The 14,444-nt window shown below is 40.7% G+C and overlaps 1 protein-coding gene across 3 annotated transcripts in view; it reads left to right on the top strand.

Moving 5' to 3' along the window:
- The window catches only part of pald1a (phosphatase domain containing paladin 1a), a 223,924-nt gene that overhangs the window by 59,883 nt on the left and 149,597 nt on the right, over positions 1 to 14,444 (top strand). Inside the window, exon 1 of one of the 3 annotated variants that reach the window (XM_034193259.1) lies at positions 7,083 to 7,319. The exons of the other annotated variants lie outside the window; for them this stretch is intronic. The gene's annotated coding sequence lies outside the window, so the exon portion shown is untranslated. Of the gene's footprint in view, positions 1 to 7,082; positions 7,320 to 14,444 lie in introns of those variants that run through there. 3 annotated transcript variants of the gene reach the window in all.

Here is a 14,444-nt window from a genome sequence, read left to right as displayed (position 1 = left end):
TGTCGCAAGATTTGAGGGAGCGTGCAATTGGCATGCTGACAGCAGGAATGTCAACCAGAGCTGTTGCTCGTGTATTGAATGTTCATTTCTCTACCATGAGCCGTCTCCAAAGGCGTTTCAGAGAATTTGGCAGTACATCCAATCAGCCTCACAACCGCAGACCACGTGTAACCACACCAGCCCAGGACCTCCACATCCAGCATGTTCACCTCCAAGATCGTCTGAGACCAGCCATTCGGACAGCTGCTGAAATAATCAGTTTGCATAACCAAAGAATTTCTGCACAAACTGTAGAAACCATCTCAGGGAAGCTCATCTGCATGCTCGTCGTCCTCATCGGGGTCTCGACTTGACTCCAGTTCGTCGTCGTAAACGACTTGAGTGGGCAAATGCTCACATTTGCTGGCGTTTGGCACGTTGGAGAGGTGTTCTCTTCATGGATGAATCCCGGTTCACACTGTTCAGGGCAGATGGCAGACAGCGTGTGTGGCGTTGTGTGGGTGAGCGGTTTTCTGATGTCAGTGTTATGGTATGGGCAGGCATCTGTTATGGATGAAGAACACAGGTGCATTTTATTGATGGCATTTTGAATGCACAGAGATACCGTGACGAGATCCTGAGGCCCATTGTTGTGCCATACATCCAAGAACATCACCTCATGTTGCAGCAGGATAATGCACGACCCCAAGTTGCAAGGATCTGTTCACAATTCTTGGAAGCTGAAAATGTCCCAGTTCTTGCATGGCTGGCATACTCACCGGACATGTCACCCATTGAGCATGTTTGGGATGCTCTGGACCGGCGTATACGACAGCGTGTACCAGTTCCTGCCAATATCCAGCAACTTCACACAGCCATTGAAGAGGAGTGGACCAACATTCCACAGGCCACAATTGACAACCTGATCAACTCTATGCGAAGGAGATGTGTTGCACTGCATGAGGCAAATGGTGGTCACACCAGATACTGACTGGTATCCCCCCCCCCAATAAAACAAAACTGCACCTTTCAGAGTGGCCTTTTATTGTGGACAGTCTAAGGCACACCTGTGCACTAATCATGGTGTCTAATCAGCATCCTGGTATGGCACACCTGTGAGGTGGGATGGATTATCTCAGCAAAGGAGAAGTGCTCACTATCACAGATTTAGACTGGTTTGTGAACAATATTTGAGGGAAATGGTGATATTGTGTATGTTGAAAAAGTTTTAGATCTTTGAGTTCATCTCATACAAAATGGGAGCAAAACCAAAAGTGTTGCGTTTATATTTTTGTTGAGTATATATATATATATATATATATGGGTTTTTCCTTTTCGAGACACATTTTTTGACAGGTAAGACTTATACTCTGGAAAATACAGTTATCTTATATTTTAAAACACTGGCTTAGATATGAATGCAGTTATAAGAAGGTGTCAGTGTGCACCTATTTGGACTTTTTGCAGTAAGACAGTCAATTTCAATTTTCAAATTATTTTCATTTATATAGCGCCAAATCACAACAAAGTTGCCTCAAGGTGCTTTACACAAGTATGGTCTAACCTTACCAACCCCTAGAGCAAGCACACAGATGACAGTGTTAAGGAAAAACTCCTGATGATTTGAGAAAGAAACCTCAAGCAGACCAGACTCAAAGGGGTGACCGTCTGCTTGGGCCATGCTACCGACACAATAGGCAATACAGAAAATTTTGGGAGTTTTTGGGAGTGAACAGCTTTGATGTTGTCTGTCCGTCAAAAGGCAGTAGATATTTTGTACCACAAGATGTCATATTTGGACAGTCTCTGCAGTGAAGACAACATTTTATGTCCAACCTGTACTCCTTGGGTAAGGGTGCACTGTAATTTCAGCTTCCTAGCACCTACAGTGTTGTTGGCTCTTATATATGGCTCTAATATTCATTGAAATCTTTCTGTTTTGGCCTCAAAGCTGTGAGTTTGTGCAGCCACTTTGTTCTTGGCTTCCTTGGCATCATACAGGAAAAAGTACACTTCAGCTGTCACAAATGATGTAATAACTCCCCAACCGCAAAGAAATTAAAATGTTAAAGTCAATACTGATGATGAGAACTGAGCTACGATTACTACTTCCTCTTATTTGCTTCATCCTTGTCACTTCATTCTTTCCCCGCTTCAGCCAGGGTTGATGTCTCTGATTAGTCTTCTTCATACTCAGCATCTTTTCCTTCAAATTCTCATTGTACTCTCTGTGAAAGTATCACAACTGTCTGTGCCAATTGGACACCACACCTCAATAACCTACTAGTGCCCATTTTTGTATATTGAGTAAGATCTCAGTACTTTTCATGGTTTTTCCCCTGGCCCTATTCAGGCTAATGCTGGGAACTGCTGCCTCTGAAAGTGAAAAACACAAAGAGAGCTGCTGCAGATAATTTTGCTGTTATTTCGCTTTGCTTCTTTACATCACCGCAAACCAAATATGAGGATTATTGTCAATACAAATGGCCACTTGAACAGCAAGTGCTCTTTTAGGCATGTCAGGGCATGGATACATGAACATTTCCAAGTCACTGTATATGTCTTGGACTTCAGTTACATCAGTCATTCAGAAATACAAACAGTATGGTACTGTATGGTAAATCTATCTGAAGTAGGCAGTCCTCAAAAACTTGAGTCATCATGCAAGAAGGACAGCAGTGAAGGAAGCCACCAAGACATCTGTGACAACTCTGAAAGAGGTGTAACTTCTAGGCAATGCTATGGTAGTGGAATTGCAATCAGAGCACCTTTGAACTTGGCTGATGAAACCATCTCTCATCGCTTTCAGAATCACAGAAATTATCTACAGCTGCAGGTTGTCTCACTTGTCGTGGTGGAGAATGCATTTGGAATCTTGCGGTTGCAAAATTCAGTGGGAGCGGGGCAGGCAGGAGTGGTTGCAGGCATCTACTTCACACTTCTGGCCTAAAAAAAGTGCTGCCCTCAGGGCAATGAAAGGTCCTTCCACAAATCTGTGTCTGGTGCCGGGACTCTACCTCCGGCCGTGAATCACATGGGATATCGTGTTTGCTGTCAAATAGTAGTAAATCAGTTTATCTTGAGTTTTCATTGGGTAGGTAGAGCTTTTCTCAGGATGGGCACTGCCCACCCCCTGCTCCCCCTTGGTAACACCCCTGTCCTGCTGGTTCTTTTTACCTGGATCTGAAGTGCTTGACATCAGCTTTTGTGCTAACTTGACCACTTGTGGTTCTTCTACATTCTTGTAAAGTTTTTGTTGTGAACAGTTTTTGTGCAAGTATGTGGACTGACATTAAACATACTGAATAAACCCGTCATGCAATAATTGGCATCAGGCTATGGTTTGAATGCGCCAGTGTATTCACAGATTTCACCTGGAGACATTGCTGGTTTCATTTTATTCTTGTTCTCACCCTTTCTTGGCTTGTGGAGCATTTTGTCTCTCAGTCATCATGTTGCAAGACGTTCATCAGAGTTGTGGCCTGCACCTCTGCAGGAAGGAAGGAACAGGTGTGGCTTTAGATTTTATGCTTATACTATGTGGAAACCACTCAGCACTTGTGCAACAACACTTCATTTGAACATTTTGATAGGTAGTTTTGCAAAGAAGGATTTTCTTAAAATGAAGAGTTGAAAGGTCAGCAGTTTGCCAGAGGGCACATGGGAGATGAAAGCCTAGATTTGATCTGTTTTGTTGTATCAAAATCTTTCTTTGCACCAACTCCACCACAAATCTGTGATTGGTGATATAAAATGCTAAATTTTACATGATGCACATTTTCTCCAATTCTATAACTTCTTTAGGGTTGTCTGGATATCTTGTTTGCTTTCATCATAAGTGTCTTTCTTGCACGGTCACTCAGCTTTTGAGAACTGTCTCCTCCAGGTGGGTTTACCACACAGTACCATGTTGTTAGTTTTCTTGAAGATTGATGTAAATGAAGTCCAAGACATATTCACTTGGAAATGTACATGTATCCATCCCCTGACCTATCTGAAAAAAGTGAAGGGGGGTTTGGGAGTGGCGTTAAATGTGAATATTTACTTTTGCTACACTAAAGGGTGCCATGACTTATGCAGTCCTTAATTTTGGCTTTTATATTTTTATTTCAGTTATGTCATGTTGTAGAGATTAGCTTTCACTGTGAGTTTAATGGGTGTCATTTTAGAAATTTTTATACACAGAAACCTGACTTTTTTTAATATGTCATTCCAACATTCAGATGTGTGATACTGCATCTTAAAGGTTTTTATCCCCTGGTACGAAATACAGGGGGATATAGTGTCATAGCACATCAGTCCGTCCATCCATTTTCCCGTGTTAGCGTGATATCTCAAGAACCAGTTGGCCAATTTTATTCATATTTACCATGCAAGCGTTTACTTCGGTAATCCCCCGACACCAATCAGTTATGTTGACCTTGGGGTCAATTTCAAGGTCACAGCGAGATATTCAAGGTATTGTCATTGCCCCCCTTGGTAGCACAATATCTCAAGAATCAGTTGACCAATATCATTCATATTTAACATAACAGTGTACTTGGGTGATCCCACGACACTTTGCATTACTGATTTGTGGGGGTGTGTGTGTGTGGGGGGGGGGGGGGTGTGATGTCATCTCCTGATGTCTCTTGACTTATATTATTAACATATGAAAAGAAATTGACCACGTAAAATATTTTGCATTCTAACTGCTCTGTGTAACAAAAGTTAAAGTAAATGTCAGAATCATTACCTTCTTTAATTTTTTTAAAATAATTTTCCATATCCTCCCAGCTTTTTCTAATTTGGGGTTGTAAAATAATCAGCAGTAATCATTGATATTGAAAGTAAGATTTAGTTGTTGCTCTACTTTTGTCTCTCTCTCTCTTTTTTTTAAAGCAGTCTGTGGGATTAAGTATGTAACCACCTTCACATCTATTAGGCGCACACAGCATTTTGCAGCTGAACCTCAGGCTTAAAGTATTTGCCCAGCTGTAAGTCTGTTTGCTCTTAATGTTGCACGTCTTAACTGCTAACGAGTGGAGTAATTAGAGCATCGTAGTGAATTAGGCTTATGTCATGTCGTCTGTGTGCAGCTGTTGCGACCTCCTGCTTTGTGTTGGTGAGGGATACTGGCTGTAGCTGAGAGAGTATTTTACCCTTATGAGAGGTTTGACTTGAGTGTGGCATGTCATGGTGGATCAGTGGCAACACCACTAACCTTCTCTGCAGAATGTTGCTAGTTGAAGTTCCATGTTCTCTCTGTTGTTGCTTTGTGTCTCCAGAGTTTCTTGTTAAGATCTGACCAGCTGGAGTTGATTATCTCAGTGTTTGAAACTGATTATGTTCTATTGTCTCACCCTTGGGGGAAAAAATAAGCACAGACTTTACAAAATGCAGTGAGTGAATGAATAGATGAATGGATGAAGACGTCAGTCCCCTTCAGGTTAATGCAGTAACTCAAAAACATTAATAATTAGAGCTGAACCGATACAGGATTTTTTAAATGACCGATACTGATTTCGATATTTGATGATTCTAAAATCTGATATACATATCAATGGTATTCTTTTTCTTTTTTTTTCAGAAACACATAGTGTATACAAAGAATTCCTCTCAAGTTTTTGTTGTAGTTTTGTAATAATTCCTCACCAAGAACACATCACATAATAGAGCTTGAAATTTAAGCTGTTTTACTGACATGAAAAGAATTTGAACAATACTTGAAAATATGTTGGTTTTGATAAATAAGACTGTATTAAAAATGCAGCCAAACTCCTGGATGAAGCTAACTGCAAAAGCTCTACACGGCACTCTTGCAGTGACAACAAAGTCCGGTCCAAACAGAATCCATACTAGCAGACTGTCCATGCTGTTCATCCCTCACTCCTCTGTTATCAGTACTTAGTTGAGAGAATCCATGTCCCCAGGATGCCATCTGTATGAGGTCAGCGTCTTTTTTTATATTCATTGTATTTTTCTATAAAGGGACACCATTAAATAGAACCCTAGCAACTTATCGTGAACACGGGTGATTTCTTTGCTGCTCAGTCTTCTTCTGTCAACCGATTGTTGTGTTCCACAAACCCCTATTGACAAAAGGGGAGCTGTAGACTGCCCTCTGGTGGGCACAGTGTGCAACAATAACATTGACGCTACAGTTGATCTTCTTTAATCTCCATTTCTTTTTAATTGTCATTTATCTGCAATTTTATAAACGCAGATTACGATTTACCTTCAGTTTGCTTATCGGCTAATTATATCAGCTTGCCATTTTATCGCAGTGGTTCTAATTATAATTTTTTACATCTGCAGATTAAAAAGGCATGTAATGAGGACAAAGTGATTAAAATTTAGTGAAATTTGATGCATGGGATTAATCCAAAAAGCAACTTTGTTTGTATATGTTATATCTCTTAGACCTGCATGCCACCTGCTCAGCACTGCCACCTGCTGAATAGTTGATGGATGCTGGAAAATATGTGCTGTTGATTGTTGCAGGGACTAATCTTATTATCAGAATCATGATGGAAATTTGGAGCAGGAGTGGTTGAAGTCACTTGTAGTTTGAAATGCGCCTGTTCGTCTGTTTTCTCTTCCTTTCCAAAGCTGAAGTCCGGTGACCACCAGTGACACCGCTGCTTATCAACACCACCATTCAACACACTCTCAGTTAATTTTTGGCCCCTTTTACAATTGACCATCCTTATTATGCTGTGATCCACGACGTGTGCTGCTCAATTTAGCCCGATAAACAGGACTGAGTACGGGATGTATCTTGAGTGACTGATGCATTTGATGAAAGTCCGCCGTGCACGGGAAGCACTGAGCTGCCAGAAGCCTCTGATAGTGATTGGATAGTGAACAGCGTGATGAGTAAGCCTCGCCGGGTCCGCCTCCACATCCTCTTGACACATCTACACACAAACATACACAAATCCCTGCATGCACGAGCACCCTTCGTGTGCAGAGGATGCGTACAAAAAAGTAACAAAGGGCAAACAGTGCATGTCGTCACCCATTTCCACCTGAGACTAAAAATTCTGAGCACGCCCTCCCCACAAACACACACAGACACACACACACACGCACGCTCCTTTTCCAACCGTGTCAGTCTGCGATCTCGCCTGTCTGAAGGTCGCGTTATCTGACTGGCTCGACGCTTTAAAAGGAAGCGTTAATGATGTGAGAACGCGGCAGCAAGCAGATACGGGTCACCTCACATATCTGCCACAGGGATCTGCGTGGATGTGTGACTGACACAGTCCCACAGAGCTTTTTTTTTTTGTCTGTTTGTCGCTGTGCTCTTAAGAGACGTGTGTGCCTCTCGGATGGTGGACAGAGCAGCTGCGTGTCAGGTACAGTTGTGATGTTTCAGTATGCTGTTGCTGGTTACTGTGTATCGTCAGCATGTCTCTGAAGGATATAAAATTGTCTGTGCAAAAGAATTATTTTTGCTGGTTAAAATGGAAAATGAGGGGCTTGTATAAAAGAGATTATGCACTGAAACAGAATTTTACTTCAAGACTTGAACATGTTAAATGTACTTTAAATATGTTAATGAATAGAGCGCTGTGTGAAATTACAAAAGCCACAGCAGAAATCACACATCAGCCTTGTCGATGATGCAGAAGGTAGTGCAAAAAAGGACAATCTGGAAAAATTACCAGATTCATCGATTATACTTGCATGGAGTTTTTCAATGGATTTTAGGTCATTTATGGGCGCTGAATCTGAATCTGGTGTTAGTTTTTGCCAATCGGATGACATTTTTGAGATACAGTATGAAAACAAATTTAAAAAATAAAGTTATTTTATTTGCCTAAAGTTAAAACATTTATGTTGCGTTCAAGCACCGATATATGGGATAATGTTTGCAATGGAAGGCAGCTACTCCCTTAAGCATGCATTTCTAAAACTACATTTATGCTAGCACCCTTTCTGAGTATTATTGACCACAGTATACAAATACTAAATAAGTGAAATAGATTGAAAACAATACAATCTGGAGCATTATGCTCATCACAGTTTAAGGCAACACTGAAAAGCTATTTTTTTTTTTCTTAGTTTTGTGTCTTTCTCACAGAAATAAATTTGCAGCTTTAAACCAAAAGAATGCAAAAAACAAAAACAAAAAAACAGGAAAAGCTCACACTGTCACTTTAAAGCAATCAGTAGTGTTGCATAAATCCAAAACATATCTCGGCACTAAAGCAGTCACGTTAAGACATCATTAATTTTCTTTTTGTAACTGACCTCTTATGGACTGCATAAGGGACATCTCTCATCAAACTCTAGCAGTAATCTGCCATCATGTTGCAGTTCCATCAATCTTGGTAGCGTTCATCCATCACATTGATGTCCTGATGGAAACGCTCGTGTTGCTCCTCACTTACGTCGCCGAGGTTCTCAGGAAACTCTCAGGTGGCTGTGCAAGTAGCACACTTTAAAGCTCATCCAACTCCATCTTTCTTGCAGGCTGAGGAGAAGCTCCTCCACCATCTCTCTAGAATCGTCAGCTTTCTTATTGCCAAGGAAGTTATACACCACATTAGCAAATGCATTCCGTGCTCGAGCCTCAATGGCGGTCATTGTAGTAACGAAGCGGTGGTCCTTGAGCAACGTTCTGATCTGACACCCATCAAATATCCCTCCTTTTTTGTTCTCATAGCTAAGGCCAGGAAAGGTTGAGCACATGCAGACAAAACAGTCTCCAGAACAATGAAGTACTTTGACAAACTGCTTCACTGTAAAACTCAATGAGTTAGTTGAACTCAAACCATTTGAGGAAACCGATTGCTTTAAACCATTTGAGTTTGCCAACTTAAATAAAATAATATTCAACAATTGTTAAAGTTTTAGTAAATTAATGATCTATACTTAATTAAACTTATGTAAATCTAGTTTATGTTTTTCTATAAAAAAGTGACAAATTTCTGCCTAAAAAATTTGCATTATATTTTGGATTAAATTTTTTGATGCATTCTTTGGTTTACTTGTTGACAATAATCTGCTTTCTAAAAAAACAAACAAAAACAAAATCTAAAAGGACTACAACAGAATGAAAAATGCTAAATGGTAGCCCATGAACAGAACTTGCAGTTTTTCACAATGGTATGAATGTAGCGGCTGCACTCTGCATTGTGTTGTTATGACTCCGCCCATTTGCTTCCCTCGGGACGTGAACTCACGATCTCCGGCATCGAAGTCGGACTCTCTAACCTAAAACCCAAGGCTCTGGCCTTGTGACCAGAGAATCCTTTTGAGCTGTTGGGAGTGAGGTTTACTAACTACATCTGCACAGTGACACCTGCTGGCCTCCGTTACATAAACTCAATTAAAATGAGTGAATGGAATGCACTGAAAATACATCACTAACACTTAAATGCCCCAAAACTTTGAATGCACTTAAAGGAACTGAGTTGTTATTATAACAATTCATTTTTGAGTTAGTTTAATTAATGGAAATGAGTGACTAAAACTTTTTTCAAAGTTTGCGTTACATTAACTTAATTATTGTATTAAAATGGAGTGTTCGGTTTAACAGTGTTCATTACTCCAAGTTTGATGTGCAGTGGTTGTAGAGTGATGTTTTTCTGATCATCCAGGGGGTTGTTTATGATATTCCTTCCTCCAGGTTTCATTGTATTTCTTGGTGGCCATTCTTTTCTTACTCAATGCTCTTCATTGGCTCTACTGTCCCAGTAGCATATGCCGAAATAAGCAATTTATGTCGATATTTTGATGAATTTCTTCATTTACAGCAGCTTCATTAAACAAATGTACTTGAATGATTATCAGCGCAACGGCGAGCTTACAGGCTAGCCTCCGCTAACGTCTGTTAAGAGCTTCACCTCTTGTTCCACGTATGTATTTCCCACCGGTGTCACGTACGTCCACTAATGCTTCAGCTGAACGGTGCAGTTTCTTTTTTTTCTCGCTTGTTTCAAAAGCCATAACTGGCAACTGTCCTCTAGTGTTAGCTGAGGTTAGCCTGTAAGCTCGCCGTCGTGCTGATAGTCATCCAAGTACATTTGTTTCATTTAGCTGCTGTAAATGAAGAAATCATCAAAAATTCATCAAAATATCGACATAAATTGCGAAGGTGTTTTGTGAAGGTGTCTCGGTAACCGCAGCCGCAGAGCTCCGTGGCCATGACTTGGATTCTTTGCGGGTCCCGCATCCTTACCCCCGGAGGCAGTGAGCGAAGGGAGAGCACGCGCATTGTGTTCTGCGTGCATTTATCATTTATAGGTATATGATAAAATCGTTATCAAGTTGTTATACCAATGAATATGGCTTTATATTCATAGCCATATTCATTGGTGAACAACTTGATAACTGATATTGTACTCTTTTGATCAAAGTATTGATGTTACGTCTTTGAGGTGGTAAAGTGAAGCATCCACAGATGTAACAGAAAGTATCTGGGTCATTGCAAGACTTCCTTCACTTGGAAGTCGTAGACATGTTACCTAACTTACCGTAAAGAAGAATCAAGTCTTCACAAAGTCTTCACTAAACTGTAAATTGCTGAACCTGCCACATAATAATAAACATTCCTGTTAAGAAACTAATGCTCTTACAGTCAAACACGTTTAAAAATGACAACATTTCTTAACCTTACTACTTTGTAGGGATGCACTGATCCACAATTTTTCAGATACCATGAATTTGGATATCTGCCGATACCAATACTTTAACAATCCAATACCAGAGCTCTGATTGCTTTAATATTATTATTATCATTATTGTTGATTTTATATGAGGATTTTCTTAAAAAAGAGACCTGAAAGTTCAGCTACAATTTGCCAGAAGGGGTATCTAAGATGAATGCCTAGATTTGATGTTTTGGTTAAAGAATTAAATACTTTTATTTTTATAGACTTAAAGGGAAAAGACAGCACTCTCTCTCTCTCTCTCTGCCTGTCTCTGTCTTTCTCTGTCGGTCTCTCTCGCTCGCTTTCTCTTTCTCTCGCTCACTTTCTTTCTCCCTCGCCCGCTTTCTTTCTCCCTCCATCTCTTTTTCTTCCTCTCGAAAACAGCAGTTTTCATGCTGCGCAAACTTCAAACTTTTGGGAGAACTAAGCCTTTCTACTGTAAAATAAATATATCACTAGTATAGCTCAGGCACAGGATTTTAATGGAGACTTTTTTCCCTTTTAGCGGAAAGAATCTCTGTTTGCTGAGCTGGCATTTGACAGCCTCGGGACAGTGAAGTGGCTAACCTTTTAGCACACATTCTCAGCAACAATTCAGTTAATTTTTCGGAAAATCCGTGTTAGACGAACAGACAGTTTGAACCCGACAGCCAGGCAGAAATTTGTCGCTAACTGCAGCTAGAACACTGCCGAAGAGAGCTATCTCAAACAGCCCAGCTTCAGAAAACCTCCCCTCCTCCGGCTCGGCAGTAAACAAGCAGAGAGCAAACAACAGTAGTTGAGAGGATTCACAGTGGCTCTTCTCCGGTGTCGGAAAATGTCACAGGTTGGATCTGTATTTTCCGATACGTGAATTACGTTGGTATCGGATCCCGATACCGATCCGGGATTGGATCGGTCCCATCCCTACCACTTTGTCTGGAAACAGCTATTTTTCTAACTTTGTGGCTACTTCTCGTATCAAGCGTTAAAGCAAAAGCTGTAGTCTCGCACACCTCTTCAGAGCCATAAATGATATTATTATTGTTAACATTTCGCAAACCTGGTTTAAAAACTATGCTTTTGAAGGTGCGTTTGTGCGTGATTAGTGGTGTCAAACTTGTGAGTGAATGAGCAACTTTTGTGTAATCCATCAGTAAGGAACATGCAGAATTGCAAAAAAATGTGATGTGATAGAGAAAATCTGAACTCAGATTCAGCATCCCAAAATAAATGACCCTAAATCAAGTCTCAAAGTCCATGCAAGAAAAAAAACAAACACTTTTTTTGTTCACCAGTGAGCTGTCAGGTCCATAACATGTCAAGAAATGGTGAAAAATGTCAATGAGTGTTTTCCAGATTTCAAGATGACACTTTGAAATGTCTCATTTTGTTCACAGCCCAAATAAGGTTACTGTCAGGGAGGAGTAAATAAACTCATAAAATAAAACAGAGAATGTTCACATTTAAGAAGCTGAAATCGGAGACTTTGGCTTTTCAATTTCAATTTATTTTCATTTATATAGCGCCAAATCACAACAAAGTTGCCTCAAGGCTTCACACAAATAAGGTCTAACCTTACCAACCCCCAGAGCAAGCACACAGGCGACAGTGGTAAGGAAAACTCCCTCTGAGGAAGAAACCTCAAGCAGACCGGACTCAAAGGGGTGAGCCCCCTCTGCTTGGGCCATGCTACCGACAGAATTTACAAAACAATTTACAAAACGAATACACAGGAAATGTTGCCTGTGCACAGGACAGGAGGGTTACGCATTTAATTTAATATAATAATTTAATATAATATATTTTGAAAATAACTCAGAACTTGTAAAATAGTTGCTGATTAATTAATAGTCAATTATTCATTGCAGCTCGAGTAAAACTAATCACCCAGTGAAGACTTTTGATCATAATGTAATGGAAAAGAAGGAAGCAGTGTGTCAAAAGCAAACACGTCAACAACATGCTAATCAGCATATGTAGATTATACAGTTGGCATGCGCAAGGGTCAGTTGTTGGTCTGTTCCTGTTTGTACAACCAAATGAGCATCAGAACAGCATTTGTTTGTTTGTTTGTTCTTAGAAGAAAATTTCTGGTGCACAACCAGAGTGCACTGTACAATTAACTTAAAACTCGCTAAAAGAAACATGACTGTCAAAGCTGCAGCTTCTACTTTGTATTGCACTTTGCTGCACTGTAGACTTTTGCACTGTATGACTGAAACAAATTTCCGTCTGAATTAGAATGAAACTGGAGCCTTTTGCTATTACACAAACAACAAGGTTCCCATTCTCGCTAATATTTTCACCTTGATAAACCTAGAGATATATATTTTTAAAATTGTGTGATAATGTTTCCCCCTGAATACTGGCATTCATCAGGGAAGTGCTCTGGGCGCTGCACTGTTCAGTGCCTGCATAGACTGGTTATTGGGCTGTGTTATGGAAAGCAGCATGTTGGGTGCTTTTATTGGTTATGAAAGGTTTACTATTTGACTTCACAGATAATGAAGATTATCTTTGAGGAATCAGTGGAAACCCTGAATGCAGCACTTGAGGAGCTGAGCAAGGAATCATGAGTGTCTGGGTTTGCAGTTGCCCTGGATCAAGGCTGAGATCCACACTTTCAATGACTTCCTGGACTCATCAGAGTGTATCTGTTTATCTGTATGCTGTGAAAGTGTTGAACTTGTCGAGACTTTCACTTATCTCAGCAGTAACATTCATGTCTCTGAGCCCTCAACCTTTGATATTGACAGATGCCTGGGAAAAGATTTTGGACTCAAGTCGCTGGACAGAAGGGTTTGGCAATGCAGACATTTTTGCAGGAGAACAGTCCAAGTCTTCAGGATCTTGGTGCTTCTTGTGTTTTTGTACAGTTGTGATACTCAGAGTCTAACCAGTGACATAAGTCATTGATGTCTTTGGTACCAGGTCTTTTTGGAGGATCCTTAGGTACTGTTGGAATGACTTTGTGACAAACGGTTAGGGCCCCTTCACACATAGTGCGAAGTTTGGGTGGGGTCTGGACGAAAACAGCAAAACAGCGCGAAACAGTTCAGAATTAGCGCAGCACGAAACATCGCACCGATGGGCAGGCGTGCACGAACCCGGTGCGAGATTTCGGGCAGGAATAGACAGTGCCAGGTGTGGCACATCGCACCGCTTATGTGGAGGAAATATAAAAAACCAGCTGGTATGCGTGGAACCACATGGTGCCGCTTGTGTGGTATAAATAAAAACCAGCCAGTACATGTGGATCCACATGTTGTTGCTTATGTGGCATAATTAAAAACCAGCCATTAAGTGTGGAACCACATTGCGCCGCTTATGTGGTATAAATAAAAAAATAAAAACCAGCTGGTGCGTGTAGAACCACATCGCACTGCTTATGTGGAATAAATAAAAAATAAAAACCAGCTGGTGCGTGTAGAACCACATCGCGCCACATCATGCCAAAAAAAAAGAGACAAAAACACTCCACCCACTGGATGTGAACTCACGCCTTTCAAAAGCTTTGATTCCCAGTCCACGACTTTACCACTGAGCTACGGAGTTGTTCTCTGAAAGCTGCGGGAATCTGTCTCATATCAGGAAGGACATGGAAGTATTACAAAAAAAAAATTAAATTACACACCATATAAAAACACTGCATTTATCAAGCGAGCAATACAAATATGATCTGTTCTGTTCCTCTTTAAATGACCCATGGTCAGAGACATACAGTCATGAAATTACATAAATGAGAAATAGTTCGCTTGTCGCGCATCTCCAACCGGCTGTGCGCGTGTCTTGTGGACGACGCACTGCAGGACATGTGTCATGTGGAACAGAGCTCACATA

The sequence above is a fragment of the Thalassophryne amazonica genome, chromosome 18 (assembly GCF_902500255.1).
Source record: "Thalassophryne amazonica chromosome 18, fThaAma1.1, whole genome shotgun sequence".
NCBI classification, from domain to species: Eukaryota; Metazoa; Chordata; class Actinopteri; order Batrachoidiformes; family Batrachoididae; genus Thalassophryne; species Thalassophryne amazonica.
Note: the sequence above shows the minus strand (reverse complement) of the source record. Positions and strands in the feature narration are given on the sequence as shown.